The sequence below is a fragment of the Canis lupus genome, chromosome 37 (genome assembly GCF_003254725.2).
Source record: "Canis lupus dingo isolate Sandy chromosome 37, ASM325472v2, whole genome shotgun sequence".
NCBI lineage: Eukaryota > Metazoa > Chordata > Mammalia > Carnivora > Canidae > Canis > Canis lupus.
In genome coordinates, this window is record NC_064279.1 from 28993557 (window position 1) to 29012767 (window position 19211).

The 19211-nt window shown below is 46.9% G+C and overlaps 1 protein-coding gene across 4 annotated transcripts in view; it reads left to right on the forward strand.

The window, feature by feature from the left end:
- Window positions 1–19211, forward strand: part of SGPP2 (sphingosine-1-phosphate phosphatase 2) — a 101571-nt gene that overhangs the window by 55143 nt on the left and 27217 nt on the right. The gene's annotated exons all lie outside the window — the stretch shown is intronic.

Here is a 19211-nt window from a genome sequence, read left to right on the forward strand (position 1 = left end):
TTGGAGGCATGTCTAGCAGGAAATTGCTGCAGCTGAGGTCATAGAGGTTGCTGCCTGTGGTCTCCTCTAGGATTTTGATGGTTTCTTGTCTCACATTTAGATCTTTCATCCATTTGAGTCTATTTTTGTGTATGATGTGAGGAAATGGTCCAGGTTCATTCTTCTGCACGTGGCTGCCCAAATTTCCCAGCACCGTTTAATGAAGAGACTTTTTTCCATTGGATATTCTTTCCTGCTCTGTTGAAGATGAGGTGACCCTAGAGTTGAGGGTCCATTTCTAGGTTCTCTCTTTTTTTTTTTTTTTTTAATTTTTATTTATTTATGATAGTCACAGAGAGAGAGAGAGGCAGAGACACAGGCAGAGGGAGAAGCAGGCTCCATGCACCGGGAGCCCGACGTGGGATTCGATCCCGGGTCTCCAGGATCGCGCCCTGGGCCAAAGGCAGGCGCCAAACCGCTGTGCCACCCAGGGATCCCTCTAGGTTCTCTCTTATGTCTGTTTTTGTGCCAGTACACACTGTCTTGATGATCACAGCTTTGTAATGAGCTTTGTCTTGTAAATGATTGAACCCTGTCTCCTCTGACCAATCTGGATGATACCTGACTTGACCAAACTTGAAATTTCTCTCCCGGCCCAGGCCCCTGAACTTTGACCCACCTTTGCACCAACAGCACACAGCCCGTCCTGCAAGGCCATCCTGAGAATAAACCGAAATCAGAGTTCCACCCTCTGATCTGCTGTCCTGTCCACCTCCCCACCCCTAAGGAACATCTTCATTCTTCCCTCAGAAAGAGAAGCCCTTCTCTGCCAAATCTTTGAACAATTGCAGATCTCCCAATCAGAGGTGTTCCCCGATTGCTCTAGTCCCTCTCCCACCTTGCAATAATTGTTTCAAATAAAGCCTATCCTTACCTAAATCCAGATTTAGGGAGGTTTTTTTGTTGGTTTGTTCAGTAGAGACAATGAAGAAGCACAAAGAATTCCACTCTAGAAGACCTCTGTGTGGAGGCACCACCTTTCTCTTTCAGATACCATTTTGTAGTTTGTGTTTGCTGCCCTTAGACAACACACAGTCTTTTGTATTGCATGATACCTTTCAGGAAGGCATATGAATTTTTCCTCTAACCAGAGCAACATATAAATAACAAAGAAAATTAGAAGACGGAGTCATCTTGTTCAGGCTAGTATTTAGAAGCCGGGTGGAGATCTAAAGATTGCTGCTCAAATACGAAGTGTGTTCCTAACTTTATTTTTTAGTGTCACATCACAAGCATTTGATAGATTGATTACATTATAGTCGAGACAGTTGACGCCTTGAACAACATGAGTTTGAGCTGTGCAGGTCCACTTATTCGTGGATTTTTTCTATAAATACAGACTAGCACTGTAAATGTAAATGTATTTTCTCTTTCTTATGATTTTCCTAATAGTATTTTGTTTTCTCTAGCTCACTGTAATGTATATAACAGTATATAACACATATAACATACAAAAATGAGTTACCTGGCTGTTTTTATTATTAAGGCATGTAGTCGACAGTGGGCTATTAGTAGCTACATGTAAGGGGCACCCAGCTAGCTCAGTCAGGTGACTCTTGATCCTTGGGGTCAGTGAGTTTGAGCCCTATGTGTGGCTGTAGAGTTTACTTAAAAAGGAAAGCACCAAAAAAAATAAAAATAAAAAATAAATTAAAATAAAGGGAAAAAACCTTTTTTTAAAAATCTACATGCATATTTTCCACTGTGCCTCTAACCTCTATGCTATTCGAGGATCAACTATATATTCAAATATAACTATAAAAGCATCTCCCACAAACAAACATTGCACCATTTCTGTATGTTTCCCCCTTTTATATATTTAGAGCTGGCTTTCCCAGCCTTCATGAGAACCATTGAGAACCTGCTCCCTAGCACCTCCTCCTCAGCAGAGTACAGATGGTCTATTAACTTGTTTTCTTACTGTTTCTAATCGAAGAAATGGTTCACAAAGAACGTGAATTTTTAAAGGATGCTGTATCATTTTCAAATAACATATGGGAAAACTATTTTAATGCTATTAGGACATACTGGCTGCTGATGAACTACATCAAATGTGTGTTCTAAATGTGTGTTGATCCCGGGACCTTGATCTCATGAGATGTATGGTCAGGTCTGTAGTAATCAATCTTAATTTTTTTGTTGTTGTTGTTCAGCCCATAGTTGATCCTAGAAGTTACGTGGTATGGGAGAAGGTATTACATAGTATTTTACCTAAGATTCTCAACTATATCCCAGAGTGCTGGCTACAAGCTGTAAATCCTATGTTATTGACCAGTATAAGTGACTGGCTGACTTATTTTTTCCTGACCTTGGTGGATCCAAAGGGTAGAACTTTTCAATCAGAACATCTGAATGGTCTCTTTTAACACAGGGAGCTGTGAAACAGAAAAGCTACAGTATAAACACAAGCACCTCAAAAGAGTTCATGGCCACTAGTCTTCACTTCACACACTGATATGTTTTCCATCACAGTGAGCAGAGACGTTCTCCAGGGGCCTTGGCTGGTCCACTTATTCGTTTAGGGGAGATTTTTATTCTGTACTGTGTACGTGTAATTTTATATCTCCCACATTTCTGGAAACATTCCCTCGTTTCAAGCTGGCATCATCTTTATTTAGCACTATTGCGTTAACTTTATAATGAATCTCCTTCCAGCTGTTCAAATGCACCCCTGACACACACACACACACACACACACGCACGCACAGCACGTAGAGTGATCTCCCTCATGCAAATGTGACCACATACCAAAAACATGTTAACATCCAAGCACCTTAAAACTGCCTGTGAGGCCTTTTCAGACTAGATTTCTGCTTAAATCTCTACCCTTAGCCCTTCTTCCTACCCCTGTCTGGCATCACAGAACTCTGATGACGCACACTCCCACCTCAGGGTATGCATTGTAGGCAAGCCATGTTCTGCTTTATGCTTTCTTCCAGTGCAGCCACCGCCTCTCATGATGTCACCTGTCCCTGCCCCCTGCAAGATCCAGCACCAGCACTATCCTTAGAGAGGCCACCCTTCATCTTGTATCTGCATCCCTACTAGAAGACTCCTCATTGTCCCTTGAAACTAACATGTAGTAGCAACTCAAGTAATTGGGTAAAATAAATAAAATAAATCTTTTCTAAAGATGATTTAAGAGCTGTCCCCCTGTAGGGGACATACCTTTACAGAAGTAATTCATAGTTCAGGGCACTAAAGATGCCCTGGGGAAAAAAATCTACAAAGTATACTAAGTACCCTAGAGATCTTTTAAAAATGGAATCTCCCCCATCCCACCTCCCGAAATCTGGAATGGTTCTCCAGGGCCCCTGATGGAAAGTCAGGACCCACGTTTGGTCCAAATCCCATCAAGGTTTTTCCAGTATGGAAGGAACAACGCTAGTTGTTTCTGAGCTGATTAATATTCAAATCGGAAACCAGATTCTTCTCTGCTTTTTTAAAAAGAGTGTCAGATCTTCGTTCTTACCTTGTCATTGCAGGGCAACAACTCAAATTTTAGTCACTGGTTCATTCATTGAACTGACACCCGACAATACTACTGTAAGCGCTGGGGAATAAGCCACGAGCAGGACAGCCGGCATCCTGCTCTCCTGGCTTTAGCGTGCGGGCAGCAGCGACGGCGGTAAGGAGGTCAGTGCAGCAAAGCTGGTTTGGTTACCGTTTGGGCCACAACCAGGGTGAGAGTAGAGACCTACCTGAAAGAAGGCGATCAAGAAAGAGCACTTTGCGGGGCCCCGGGGCGGCTCAGGGATTGAGCTTCTGCCTCGGCTCAGGGCATGATCCCAGGGTCCCAGGGTCCAGTCCCACACCGGGCTCCACTCAGGGAGCCTGCTTCTCCCTCTGCCTGTGTCTCTGCCTCTCTCTGTGTGTCTCTCATGAATAAATATATAAAATCTTTTAAAAATTTATTTAAAAAAAGAGCACTTTGGGATCCCTGGCTGGCTCAGCGGTTTGGTGCCTGCCTTTGGCCCAGGGCGCGATCCTGGAGTTCTGGGATCGAGTCCCACATCGGGCTCCCAACATGGAACCTGCTTCTCCCTCCTCCTGTGTCTGCCCCCCTCCTCTATATCTATCATAAATAAATAAATAAATCTTAAAAAAGAAAAAAAAAGAGCACTTTGTGCTGTTTCATTTAACTTAAGGCTGGAAGGATGAGGGGGGGCCAGCCAGCTGGGAAGCTGGGGGAGAGATTCCAGGCTGAGACGGGTGGAAGGAGGGCAAAGCTCCCCAGTCCCGCGAGGCGCTATTGCAGACGCGGTCCTGAGCAGGGCAGGGCAGCTGCTGGGGGAAGGATGGGCCGATGACATAAACACGCGCAGCTCAGTGTAGACAGGGTGCGAGCCTCTGCAGGCAGGGGGAAGGTGGTCGGGAGGCCCTGCTGCGAGGGGCCCCTGGGCGCTTCCCGAGCAGCCCCAGGACGTGGCCTAGGCCCGTGGAGAGGTGCCCCCCGTGGGGACTAAGGGCCTAGGCCCGTGGAGAGGTGCGCCCCGCCGCCTTCCCGCGCCCCTTAGTCCCCGCGGGCTGGGATCCGGGCAGCTGGAGAGCGCGGGGCGCCTAGGGACAGAGCCGGGCTGGGGCTGGGGCTGGGGGGCTGGTCCCCTGCAGGCTCCCCGGAGCCGCGGGTGCAGGGGGAGCGCGAGGACGCGGCTTTGGGGGAGAATCAGCTCGCGGTGCGGTGCGTGATGTTCTCAGATGAAAGACATTCTTGTCTTTCCAAAATGATAGGGAAACTCCCTTCTCAGGGATGACGGCCCGGAAATACCTCCCTCCGTGTCTTCACCACCCGCCACCGGCCCCGGGCTCCTGGGAGCGGGGTAGTTGGGCTCATTTGCTCGCTGTGGTCGCGCTCACGCCAAGCAAGCCCTTCCCTGGAGCTTGCTGGGACCAGAGGCTCCTGGCAGAGACCGGAGGGACCGGGGTGCCCGCGCCCCAGGTGAGCTCCGACCTGGGGCGGCTCAGGGCGGCCTGAGCCCCGGGATGGCAGAGGCCTGGGCTGCACGTGGGGGCACTAGGCGGGCTGCCTGGACCTCGGGGCTCGGGGACTCCTCCTTTCTGGGCGAGCCCGTCCGAGGCCCAGGCGGTTCCCAGGACTCGAGGTTAAGTCTTAGACGAGGGCCCAGTACCCTTACGAGTGGGATGTGCCGTTGCTGTTACCACGGGGTGGGGGGCGAGGGGCAGTGGGGTCGTGGCCTGTGGTCATGCGATGCCTCTGCTTTCAGCGTGGAGGGAGGAGGAGAGATGGCCAGACGCGGGAGACAGCCCGCCTGGGGCCCTGGACGTGGGCTGGCTCGGGCACAGGCAGGGCCCCCTGCTCCCTGCTCGCGCTGTCACGTCGATGTGGTTGGGACATGAGCGCCAGAGGGGCTTTGCCCAGGGCCGACAGCACAGCCCACGATGTCAAACTGAGTGGAAATAGCTGTTGTGTATGGAAAAAAAACAATAGAAGAGTCCATTTGGCTCTTCCCCCCGATTCACTGAGTAGCTGCCGCGGATCCGGGCGCCCCGGCCAGCAGCTGACGTCATCCGCGTTGTCCTAAGTGGATTTTCTTCCTCACATCCTAGGATTGTGGCCTCCGTAATCTTGTTAGCTGGCATATTGCGTTGTTGTTATTCTTAGGCGGTTCCTTAGCTCTCCATTTCCTCCCCAGCCTCTTAACTGGTAATTGCGTCTGCTCAGGGATGGGGGGGCACGAGACGGCACCCCTGGAGGAAGCGGCCTCCCCCGGGAACGTGCAGGGGCGCGGGGTGAGGGCCCGGGCCCGCGGCCTGCGGGCTGCCCTGGCCGCTCCTCCCGCCACTTAGCTCCCTGGGAAACTGCTCTCCGAGGAAAGAGAAGGGAGCAGCCCCGGGCAGGCAGGAGGCCCCTGACCCTTGAACTTCCTCCAGTGGCGCCATAAACTATTCCTCTCTGCGCAGCCTGGTTCACTGGTCCCATGAAGGGGAAGGCGCCGACATGGGGTGACTGGATTCAGAACCTGCATAGACGAGGCTGCCTGGCTTGACTCCTGGGAGTCTTTAATCCTTCTGGAAAGAAGGCTTTTTCTTTCTTTTTTTTTTTTTTTCCTCTTGAGTGGCCACCATTCAGGGCTTTCCTGAGTTGTGTAAGATGGTCAAGAGAGGCCACCTCGAGCTGCACATGCTCTCAACGCCTGAGAGCCTCCCTTGACAGGAAGCCACCTTGAGGTGACCCAGTTCCGACTAAATGTGTGAGGAGAGCCTGGGACGGCCCGAAAAACTAGGGGGTCCAGTGTCAGACCTTCAGCCTAAAATCAGGCTCAGCATGTCATGTCATGTCAGCATGATGGGCAACCTCACCCCAGCCCCACCACATCCGGAGGCTTCCTCGTCCACAGACGCTGCCATAGAAAGGCAGGCAGGTGCAGTGTGGTCATGTTTTTTCTTGTCCCCGAGTAATGCAGGGCTAGACTCTGTCTGAGGCTGGATATATTTCGAGACATACCGAACCTGAACCCCATTTAAATAGTACCTACATTTTTTCTAGTTAATTTCTTTTCCTTCTTCAGAAATTCTGACACATATTACAGAAAACAAATGCTTTAGCCTACACGGCCGTTTTTTGTTAGGGTTTGGGTGGAGTTGAAAGGGGACACGTAAGAACATTCATTTTTATGACCAACACTTTTTAAGACCGAGGCTTTATGGTGAAGCACAACTTACCTGGGTGCCACTAGCACGGCCCGAGCCTTAAGAAGAGCCTGGGTGGGCAGGCGTTCCTTGTGTCACTCTCGTAAGTTCTCCCATTTCTCAGGCCCACTCCTAGAACACGAGTGATTTGAATTGTGGAAACATTTGTGAAGGATGAATGAAACAGAGAAACTGGCCGAGGTGAAGTGGGAGATTTGCTCAATTAAATTTTTTTTAAAACATCACCAAGAATTAGGATATGTACATGAAAATGTCTTGGGAAAACTTAGAGATCGAAAGCTGGTGATTTAAATTTAACCTGCTAGTCTCCGCTTCTTATCATGTCCTTGGAAACGAGTAAGAGAGTGACTTGCTAGGGTCCTTTGAAGGTAGAAAAGAGTGCTTTCCTGACTTACTGCCAGAGCACATCCCATATTTGCTTTATCATATGCACTGTATATAGGCTGCTGTTAGCAATGTTGATTCTTTACATCTAAATCATCTAAATGGCTCCCAAGATGATTTATATATATAAGCAAGTGAGGATTCAGGTAAGGCCAGCTTACTAGTAATGCACTTTGCTGCAAAGCTCTAGCTTGCTGTTGATGAACACAAGAGCCCTGTGGGGAAATGATAGCACATTTTGGAAGCTATTATTAGAAATGGCCAAGCCAGTGAGCTTCCCATTCAGCTCGGGGATGACCTTGCACACAGCTTTGGCAGGACTGAGGGATTCAGGAATAATGATCGCAGACTTTACACCACAGCTTTCCGGAGGGGCCGTGATTGTCATCCACGATCATCATGAAACCATCATGATCCAGGAACAGTGAGGGCGTGGGCCACGGTCTTAGGTTCATCCACATCTCCAAGGTCATCATGGATCACCTTGGCCAGGAGGGCCCAGCACTCAGTCTGTAGATGGCAATACTGACAATCTTGAAGCAGTTGTCATTGTCACATCGTCTCCCTTTCTAGGGTTGGTGACATCAACACAAGGATTCAGGATAATAATCCTTTGTCTTCATCTTTCAAGTGAGTGCTGGCCTTGCGTAAGATGGTGAAGATAGTGGGCTCTGTGAGGTATTCAGCGCATCACCCCATCTGATGTTGGTGGGATCTTGCTTCTGGAAAATGAGGATGGAATTCCCATTGAATGTCAGCTTTCCATTCTCAGCCTTGATGGTTCCTTGAACGTGCGAAGGGTATGTATGATCACTTATTAACAAGTAGTCTGGTTATCAAGTTCAAGGAACAAATCAGTAATGGCCACAGTGGCCACTTTGGAAGCAGGCAGGTGACAAGGCACCTGATATAGGCAAATCCCCTTAAGCCAACTTTTACCATCATGACAAGGATGTGGCTGGCACTGCATAAAAAGGTGAAGCTTCTGGGGCAACTGGGTGGCTCAGTAGGTTGAGCGGCTGACTCTTGGTTTGGCTCAGGGTCCTGGGATAGAGCCCTGTGTTGGGTTCCATGCTCGGGGCCGAGGCCTCTGCTGGAGAATTTCTCTTCTTATCCCTCTGCCCCTACTCCCACTCACTGTCTCTCTCTCTCTAAAATAGATAAATGAAAAAAAAGGGGGGTGAGGCTTCTATTGAGTGAGGAGGGACTGAGAGAGTTGCATGAGTTTTAAACATGAAAAAGGAAGTAATACATTTTAGGCCAGGAGACAAGGGCTATGAGTTGCTCAAATCTATTTGGTTCCTGAGTTCTAGACGGCAAGTAGCATGAGGTTTGATAGCAAGAAATTTATCCAAATTTTTACCTAAATCTCTTCAGTTTCCGATTTCAGGATAGAAGAATTTGGATAGTGAGAGATACATGCATCTTCAGTGCCCGCCTGCTTGCGTGCTTGCCTGCGTGCATGCATTCATTTTTTCAGGACCTACCTTGTTGCAGGGGCCAAGGCATAAAACAAGCATAGCCGGGACACCTGAGCAGCTCAGTTGGTTGAGTCTCCAATCTTGATTTTGGCTCAGGTCGTGGGATGGAGCCCGCAGTTTGCTCCACGCTCAGCGGGGATCTGCTCCTCCGTCTCCCTCTACTCCTCCCCCTGCTAGCACATGTGCTCTCGCTTTCCCTCTCAAATAAATAAATAACATCTTTGAAAAAAAGCATAGCCTAAACTAAGGTAATTGTATAAAAATGAGTGGAGATCAGTAACTGCAGGACTATGATTCCCAGAACACCTAGTACGTGCGGCGAGTTTTTATTTTTTAAACATGTACGTCTTGGTTCTACTTATGTTGTAAAATATAATCAATAACAGGTCATGATTTCACAAATGTTTTACTAGAAAGGAGTAAGCCAATTTGAAGACCAGTATTATTTAATAACATGAGTCATCTGTGCATGCGACACAATCTAGACGGTGGTTTGTAACCGATTATCGTTTGAATAACGCTAATGAGAGCTGGGCACTGAGGGGACCCCAAGGCCACATAGGTACGGGGCGGGGGGCACAGAAAGGGTCCCACCAAAAGTCCAGACATATTCCAGGTAAAACTCTGCTGGGTCAATCTTGAAAATCCTAAAACACTAGTCACTTAGGCTGTTCTTGCCCCATAAAGACCAAGGATGATGATGCTTGGCTGATTGGCGAAGCCAATTGGCCAAGAATTCAGTTAGGCTCTTGGCTCCAATGGCTTGCGGTGATTCTCCTTAAAGTGTTGGGTTTCTAACCTGTGGAAAAGTCCTGTGGCAGGTTTTTCTGTGTTTGATGCAGGCAAGAGCAGAAAGGGTTGTAGGTTAAGAATAGTCAGCCAAGACCGAAGATGGACTTTCCTTCCAGCTTAAATTCTGAGACTTTTTTCCGCTGTAGCCTTGGCTGGCTTGGCTGGCGGGTTACGTACACAGATTTTAGCGCCCGCTTGGAGATGCGAGTAGTTTGTGGTTTCAATCAGATGAGAAAGTTGAACACGGTGAGTCAGTGACCTCTAACCGCATTTTGGCTTTAAAGGGGGATCTCTAACAATAAAGGTTTTGATCCTTCCGTATTATTTTGCAGTTTATTTTTCTGCACTCAGCAGGACAGACAAGGGAAATACTTAAAAATGTGAGCAAGACGTCTCCAAGAAAGGAATTTTCTTTGCGATGGTTACGTTGTTATCTGAAGTGAGTTCTTGTTTGTCTTTGTGGGAAAAATTCAAACAGTACACAAGATACCCAAGAGACCTCCGTTCCTACCAGCCGCCCCCACCCGTGATTCTACCTCGAGGATTTCCCACGTGCCTCCATGCATTTGTATGCAAATGCACTTTTAAAAATACAAATGGGATCAATATATACTCTTGCAGCCTCTGGCTTTTTCTCACTTGACCGCATATGTCACAATGCTTTTTGAACTGTCGCATAATTTATTTAACCAGTGGCCTGTCACGGATATTTAGAGCTGTTTCCAGGTTTTTGCCATCGGTTGGTTGGCTGAAGGAGGGCAGGCTTGTGCATGGTTTCAGCTTCCATATGTGCTCTAACTATTAGGACGGAAGACCCCCATTCCCTCTCTGGGTGCCATTCTGGATGTGGCCTCTTTCCAGAGGCGAGTACAAAACCTTGGTCCCAACCTTCTGCTGGATGGCTCACTGGTGGAATGGTACAGATAGGAATTGAAAATTAATCTCTTACTCCCAAGGGCAGTCAGGTGACCTCTATTGAGCGCCACATGAGTGAAATGGGTTAAGATCATAGAATTTGGGCTCCTTAAGGAAAGATATCTGTTTGACTGTATTAATCATCAGAGGCCAGGTGGTGGAGTATGGTGACAAGAGTGGAGGATTTGGAGTCAGAAAACAAAATTCAAATCCAGCTCCACTACCCTGATTGTGTTGTCTTTAGCCAGACACTCACCTTCCCGGCTTCCTCATCCATAAAATAGGAAGGATATGAACATTAAAATAAACAAGGTCTGTGAAAACGCTCTGGATAAAAAAAAAATCACTGCATCACTGCACAAACATCAGGTTATTACTTAACCCGCCTCCTTCTTAATCATGAAAAGGAGGCTCAGTTGGTTTGAAGTAATTTTCCTGAAGGTGTTCATACCTATGTGACTTCATTGCTAATCTTGGTACCTTCAATGTTTGTCTTCAAAAAGTTCAGAAGCAGATCTGAGCTTGAAAAAAATGGAGCGCTAGAAGGAACCAGCAAAGGTTGTCACTTCGTTATTTGATTTTTCTCACCTGTCATTTGTGCTTTAGTTATTATACCTCCATTTCCACGGGACTCTGAATACGGAAAGACCAGTTTTCTGTCAGTCTTCTGGGATTTATAGTGTTTGCTGTAATTTCTTTGTTTTGGTGCTTCAGGCATGGAATGAAATCTTATTAGTTTGAAATTACAGTTGCTTCTCTCAGTGACTCACCACCCAGCCCGTGAGCACACACACACACACACACACAGCCAGAGAACGCACTGGAAATGGGCTCAGAATTTTAAAGAGTAAATAAAGTAATGCCACAAGTATGAGAAGAGATTCACCAACTGAAAACAACTTTGCACACTGGCTGGTGGGCAGTGGCTTCTAGAATGTTCCGAAAGGACCACCACAAAGAGCTGCTTTTAATTCACTCCCTGACACCAAACAAGCTGCCACAGAGCCTCACTGCTTCCAAGGAGAAGGGACGACTCTACCCTGAGTAAACGAACACAGCCAAGCGCAGCCAGTCTTTCATAAAAGTATTGATCTGAAAAGGTTCCACAGCTTCAAAAAAAAAAAAAATTGCTTTAGAAATGAGTCCGCTAGGGGCCCCTGGATGGCCCCGTGGTTGAGCATCTGCATGACCCCGGGGTCCCGGGATTGAGTCCCGCATTGGGCTCCCTGCAGGAGCCTGCTTCTCCCTCTGCCTGTGTCTCTGCCTTTTTCTGTGTCTCTCAGGAATAAATAAATAAAATCTTTGGAGAAAAAAAAAACCTAATCCTGGTTTGAAGTTGAGTGGGTTTCCAGCAGCTCCTTTGTGGCATGGGCCGTCACCCCTGGGTGCCCTGCAGAACCGGGTCGGGGCAGGCCCGAGCAGGGCTCCTGGAGCACAGAGTACTAGGAATCCCCGTAGCCGCTTCCCTGGACTCAATACAGGAAGGCGTTGTCCCCTAAGACTTTTCAGCAAAGGGCTTCAAGAACACAGAGAAGGATTTCAGGACCCATTTTAATGTCTAGGTTTTTTTTTATTCATTTGTATGTTTTATTAAAGTCTGGGCTCTGGATTAAATTAAAATCCCAGCTTTTTTTTTTAAGATTTTATTTATTTATTTGAAAGAGAGAGAAGGAGAAAGCAGGAGAGCATAAGCACTGGAGAGGGAGAAGCAGGCTGCCCATCCAGCAGGTAGCCCCATGCAGCACTCGATCCCAGGACCCTGGGACCATGACCTGAGCCAACGGCAGCTGCTCAACAAACTGAGGCCCCCAGGTGCCCCTAGTTTCTTTTTAGGAATATAATTCTATGGTTTTTAGTGGATCCATATAGTTGCACAACCCTTACCCCCATCCCCAACTATTCTAAAAATAGTTTCATCTGCCCCAGAAGGAACCTCCTGTCCCCATTCCCCTCCCCTCCTGCCCCAGACAACCCTTAATCTACTTGCTGTCTCCAAGGGTTGGCCTGTGTTGAACATTTCAATAAATGGAATTATATTATTATATTATTATTATAGAATATTTGTCCTTTCATCGTCTGGCTGCTGTCACTTGGCATACTGCTGCCAAGGTCCATCCTTGTGTCTGTACCTCATTGCTTTTTATGGACACATAATATTCTGTTGTAAGGACATCCTGCTCATTCCTTCTCCATTCACCAGTTGATGGATGTTTGGGTTGTTTAAACTCCTTGGCTGGTGTGAAGGATGATGCTAAGATCATTTGTGGGCAAGTTTCTGTGAGGACACAGGTTTTCGGTTCTCAGGGCTTCGTACCTGGAAGTGGAAGGATTGGGGGTCTGGCCTTTCCTTACCCAAATCATCATATCAGCAACCTGAGAAGAAGAGGAAGGAGCTTAATTTGGTTGGACTAAGAAATGATACGGGTCTGTAACTGGTAGAGAAGCTGTGGCCTGTGGGTTACATGTTAGTGTTCTCTAGTCCGCAGCAGTTAAAGAATGATATAACCAAATTCCTGGCTCCTGAAAAATAAATCCATGGATAGGCCATGAATCCCAGTGACCCACAATGTTTCCACCCCCTTAAATCCCGAGGGACACACTGTAGTTACTGTGATTCCCCCCGGGAAGAGGAAGCTGTGGGTAGAGGAGGAAGGAAGGAAGGAAGGAAGGAAGGAAGGAAGGAAGGAAGGAAGGAAGGAAGATGTTCAAGTTTATCAAAAGGTGTGGGTGGGTGGAAGAGGTTAGGGGGACATAATCTGAGAAGAGCCTCTTGATGCTCCCTGTATCATACAGAAGATTTAGCTTTTATTATAACAACAGTGGAGCCTTTAAACCATGGGGATGGGGGTGTTTGAGAGGAGGAGGATAAATGATAAATGATGGGGAGGTTCAGCCGGTCATCTCAGTGCATAAGAAAGAGGGAGTAACTGCCTAGTAATAATGTTCTTTCAAGGATCCTCTATGTTTGGAGCTATCTAGGTTTTATTTATACTAGTGTGAAGAGTAAAGTCTGGTTAATCTAAGATGTGTTAGACGGGGTGAAGCTGTCAGTGGGATCGTGATAGCCAGAAAGGGCTACCACATTAGGAGAACTTCTCTGACGGCCCCAGAGAAGCCCAGATGTGAAGAAGAGACCCCACGTTGGAAGTCCTCTGTGCCGGGAAGACCTGTTTTGTGTTGACAGAATTGGTTTCCTAGAAAAGCTTGGGATCTGCTTGGGATCAACGTCAGACTCTCCAGAGAACTGAATTTTTCCCCCCACTTACACATTTCCTTTATCTTAAAATCAGGGCAGAAGTAAAAAAATAAAAACAGACTGATTCCTCATCACAAAATGCTCTAGGGCCCCAGCACCATGCAGGAGACCCAAGACAGCTGGCTAAGGCGTTAATGATCTGTAATTGCTTCCTGTCTTGCCTCCTCTCATGGATTTTTCCTTTACGTGTAGGCCTTTGGGGCCTCAGCCCAAAGGAACGTGATGGATGATGAAACTTAATTTGGTCCCTTTAGGCAGGGGAGCCTTTCAACAATGGAAAGCGAAGCCCTCCGTTTAGGGCAAGCCGTGTCAAGTTAATCATTGCACTCTTGACTGCAGAGTAAATGGAGAAATAGTTCTCTTCTGCCATAGGACTCTCTTTCTTTATTTAAAGATTGATATATTTTAGAGCAAGTGAGCACACGAGCAAGAGGAGGGACAGAGGGGAGGGAGAGAAAGAGAGAACCCACTGACTGGGGACCCCTGCGGAGCTCGACGTGGGGCTCAATGCCAGCACCCTTGAGATCATGACCTGGGCTGAAATCGAGAGCCAGCCACCCAACCGACTGAGCCACCCCGATGCCTCTGCCACAGTACTCTTTGTAATAGACTTTATTTTTCAGAGTGGTTTTGGGTTCATGGCAAAGTTGAGTGAGAAATCGTGATTTCCCATATAATCCTTGCCTTCAACCAGGCACAGCCTCCCACTAGGAACATCCCTCCCTACAGCAGTGCATTTATTACAACTGACGAGCCTACACTGACACATGATGATCACCGAAGCCCGTAGTCTACAGTTCACTCTTGCTGTTGCACCTTCTATGGGTTTGAACAAATGTATGATGACCCTTTGCCGCCATTACAGTGCGTACAGAAGCGTTTCACCACTTTGCCTATTCATCCTTCCTCTCTTCCAAAGTCTCGCAAGCCCTGATCTTTTCATTTCTCCATAGTTTTGCCTTTTCCAGAATATTCTATAGTTGGAAACTTAGAATATGTCACCTTTTCAGATGGTTTTCTTTCACTTGCCAGTGTGGACTTGAGGTACTCCCATGTCTTCTCAGGGCTCAAAAACTCACTCCTTTTTAGCGCTGAATAATATTCCTTTGTCTGGATATATCCACTCACCTACTGAAGGGACGGCTTGGTTGGGTCTAAGTTTTGGCTCTTATGAATGAGCTGCCGTGAGCACGCATGTACAGGCTTTTGTGTGGACATAAGTTTTCGATTCATTTGGGTTAAATACGAAGGAGCACGATGGCTGAATCTTACGGTAAGAGAACGTTTCGTTTTGCCAGAAACCACCAAGCTGCCTTCCAAAGTGGCTGTGACGTCTTGTATCCCCACCAGCAATGAATGAGCCTTCTCGTTTCTCTCCCCCCTCCTCATCAACATTTGGTGGTGTCAGCAGTTTAGATTTTGGCCATTCTGATAGATGTAATGTAATGATAGCACATGGATTTATTTTGTAATTCCCTAATAACATGTGATGCTAATATCTGCAGTATTGTTTCTAATATTTTTGACTTTTTGATTTTGTCAGATCCAGCACACTTTTTTTTTTTTTTAAAGCAGGACAGTGCTGTTTTACTGGACCAATAAGATGCAAAGACTCCAAACATACTTTCTGCCAATGTTTCACTTCATATGCTCTCCGAGAACAAAGATCTTGTCTACCTTGTTCTCCATGGTCAACCCCAAAACAGCACGGTGCCTGTTCATTCACATACTGTTTGCTGAATATAGTGGATTTAATGGTAGTCTTCAAAAAGACGTGGGACCTGTGGACACTATCTTGAGAAAAAGAATGATGGCAGATGTAATTCAGTTAAGTAAGATCTTGAGATGAGGAGATGGTCTTGGATATCTGAGTGGGCCCTTCCATGACAAGTACCCTTAAAAGAAAAAGGCAGAGGAAGAGTTGAGATGGACAGAAGATCAGGAGACAGAAGGAAGGGGAAGAGACAATGTGAGCACAGGGGCAGAGATTGGAGCCCCCCCCTCCAGGGCCCCCAGGAGGGCCTACAGCCACCAGACACTAGGTGGAGGAAACAAAGAAAGGACTCTGCCCTGGGAGTGTGGCCCTGCTGACACCTTGATTTCAGACATCTGGCCTCCAAGCTCTAGGCAACCGCTAATCTATTCTGTCTTTATGGATCTACTGATTCTGGATATTTCATATAAACGGAATCATGCAATATGTAGCCTTTTGTGTCTGGCTTCCTAAATTTAGCATAATTGCATTGCCTTTTACATTCTTTTTTTTTTAAGATTTTATTCATTCATGAGAGATGCAGAGACAGAGACAGAGGGAGAAGCAGGCTCCTTGCAGGGAGCCTAATGTGGGATTTGATCCCAGGACCCCAGGATCATGACCTGAGCCAAAGGCAGATGCTCAACCACTGAGCCACCCCAGTGCCCCCATTCTTCCAACTCTTATAAACCTATTCAACAGTCTCCCAGCTTAATTTTTTTTTAAATCTGTCTACTGCCCCACTTTTGCCAACCTTGATCCCTTTCTCTCTCACCTGGATGTTGCAATATTCCCATACCTGGTCTTCTTCCCTCTAGTCTTGGGGTCTTTGCCTTCACTCTGCCCAGGACACCTGAGGACAGATCCGGTCTGCCTACACCTCTTCCCTGAACCTCCAAGTGGACCTAAGACCCACACGGTGTCTCACGGCCAGGCCCACCCCACACATCTCCTCCTACTTGAGAAAACCTCTGAAATGTTAACATGTTGAAGCCTAGTGTTCAATGGGATGGTATTAGGAGGTGTGGCCTCTGGGAAGTACTTTGGTCGGGAGAGTGGAGCCCTCATTAATAGGATAGTGCCCTGTAAGAAGGACCCCAGGGAGCTCCCTCACTCCCGTCGTCTGGTGAGGACTCAGCAAGAGTATGGCTGTCTGTGAACCAGGAAGCAGGTCCCCACCAGACACCAAATCTGCTGGCGCCTGGATCTTGGACTTTCCATCCTCTAGAATGTAAGGGATAAATTTCCATTGTTTATAAGCCACCAGTCTACGCTCGGTTGTTATGGCAACCCAGGCGAAGACAGCCACTTCTTGAGATGTGATAGACATCTAGTAAATCGCACGTCTTTAGCAGCTCTATGGGGGTGTAATTTGCATACCATATAATTGACCCATCGAAAATGTCCAATTCCACTATTCTGAGTGTGTTCACAAACTTTACACGTATTTAAAATGTACAAGTCAGAATATTTGGGCATGTGTACGTATCCGTGAAATCATCACAGTGATTCAGATCGGTATCCATCACTCCTAAAAGTATCCTCGTGCCCATTTGTAGTCTCTTTCCCCCCCTTCCTGGCAACCATTGGTCTGCTCCCTGTGCTTGACCGATAAACCACTTCCAAGAATTTTATAAAAAGAGAATCCTATAGTATGTACTTCTTTTTTGTTGCTGTTGTTGTGGCTTCTCCATTCTGTCTCTACATACATACATGTCCATAGAATTGATTAGACGATATTTTTCAAGGCGTATTTGCATTATGATGAGATCTTCTGTACGTGATGGTTTCTCCACTCGGGCGGGAACCTGATGCAGGGCTCGGTACATTGTCGCCCTGCTGTCGTGAATGCAAAGGCCCAGACAGGCCTGCGCAGGCCTCCAGTACTACTCCTTTCCTGTGACTTGAAGAATAGAGCTCTTCCTTCTGTGTAAAGAGAGCTGTCACTACGGTAATCGTTACTCGACATTTATCGATCAGATACAATGTGCTGCTGTGGCAATATATTGAAGTGAAATGAACAATTGTCCTAATTCTTAGAAAGTTCCTTCAGGGACACCTGGGGGCTCAGCGGTTGAGCGTCTGCCTTTGGCTCAGGACGTGACCCCGGGGTCCTGGGATCGAGTCCCGCATCGGGCCCCCCTCAGGGAGCCTGCTTCTCTCTATGTGTCTCTCACGAATAAATAAGTAAAATGGTTTTTAAAAACCCTCCTTCTCCATCTGCCTGTGTCTCTACTTCTCTCTCTGTGTTTCTTGTGAATAAATAAGTACAATATTTTTGCAAAAAAAAAACCTCCTTCAAACATAGAAGGAAAAATAGAAATGAAGGCAGAGGGATTCGTGAACTTTAAGGAAATTTAAACGTTTGTCCGAAGGCTTCCCTGGCTGTCTTCGCTTAATGGTTTTTAGGATTCCTGTCTGAGGAGTTTAAGTGTTTTTGAGCAAACTGGAGTTATTATGCCTGCAGGTTTTATTTTTGCGGGTGAGTGAGGAAGGGACTGTGTCAAGGAATCTAGCTCAAGCAGCTTCCGAGACATTCCTGGTAGTCACTCCACACGTAATTGTCAGTCTGATGTGGGTTTTTACAGGTCCCCAGGAGGGAGGCAGAAACATAAAAGAGTGCGTTGGTTTCCAGGACAGTAGTTCCTGGTAATAAGGCGACGGTAAAGAGGTTGGATTTCAAAGTCCGATTAGAAATCACAGCTATGGAATTCAGTGATTGTCACTGAGGATTTAAAGCCTGTGGATTTGGCCTGCTGTGCACAGACAGTGGTTCTTGGTTTTTTAACCCAGAGCAAAATGACAGTGGAGCAGAAAACATAAGCAGCACCTTGGGGGGGGGGGGGGGGGGAGTGTGCTGGAGTAATGCTCAGATGTAAAGGAGTTGAAAGAAAGCACCAGAAGTGGAAAACCCCAAAGCACTCTTGGCTGACTAATGGAAGTTATTTTGGAATAGTCCTTCACGGTGGGTTTTGTGCCAAAGCAAGGTAACACCATCCATCATGAGCTAAATAAAGCCCTGGTAAAATCAATGGGTCATGGTAAGACGATGGGAAGGTTTATCATTAAAGCCCAGGCCCAAGGGACCTGGGCGAGAATACAGGGTCATGCAGGCCTTCTCAGGGCCTTCTGGGCCCATGAACCACCTGGGATTTGTATGAAAACAGGGTTCTAACTCTAAGTCTGGGCGGGGGCCTCGGATTCTGCCTTTGAAACCAGCGTGTAGGTGGTGGGCACACGGCCCGTCCTCAGACCACACTTCGAGTTGCCCACGCAGACTTGAGTAAATGGGCTGCTCTTCCCTCTTTATAAACTGATCCTGAAATCATCCTGTCAAGCTCTCTGACAAGATAAGTCTGTGGTTAGCAGCCCTGTTCATCTCTGAAGGGCATGGAAGCCAAATTCTGATTCCATCTTGTGCTTTAAGAAAAAGAAAGGGGGGGGGCAGTTCTTCATTCATGCCACCATGAAAAATCATTTGAGAAAACTGTCAGTTGAGTTGCCTTTATTTTAAGGTTGAAAATACTCATGCCATTTATTCTACTGATGCTCCTGATTATGGAAAGAAATTGAATTACATCCAGTGTGTCACCTGCATGCGTCGGAAGAAACCGTGGCGTTCAAAAATATTGTCTTAAGCAGAAGGTCTGTAAGAACAGTCACTTTTCTGGTTAAAACTTAAAAACAAGGGCCGTCAGATTTGAGAACCATCCTGGGTTTTGAGGTGTCGTCGTGGTGGCATAAGCCACAGATTTTGAAGCAAAGCTACTGGGTTTCGAATCTGGTGCTCCGCTCGCTAGGGACAGTGGTTACCCCCCTGGGAAATAGAGCTGCATTCTGTGGTGTTACTGGATTAAGTGAATTAGTATCTGTAAAGCTCCGAGGACAGTACCTGGCACACGTGCAAGCTGTAGAAACG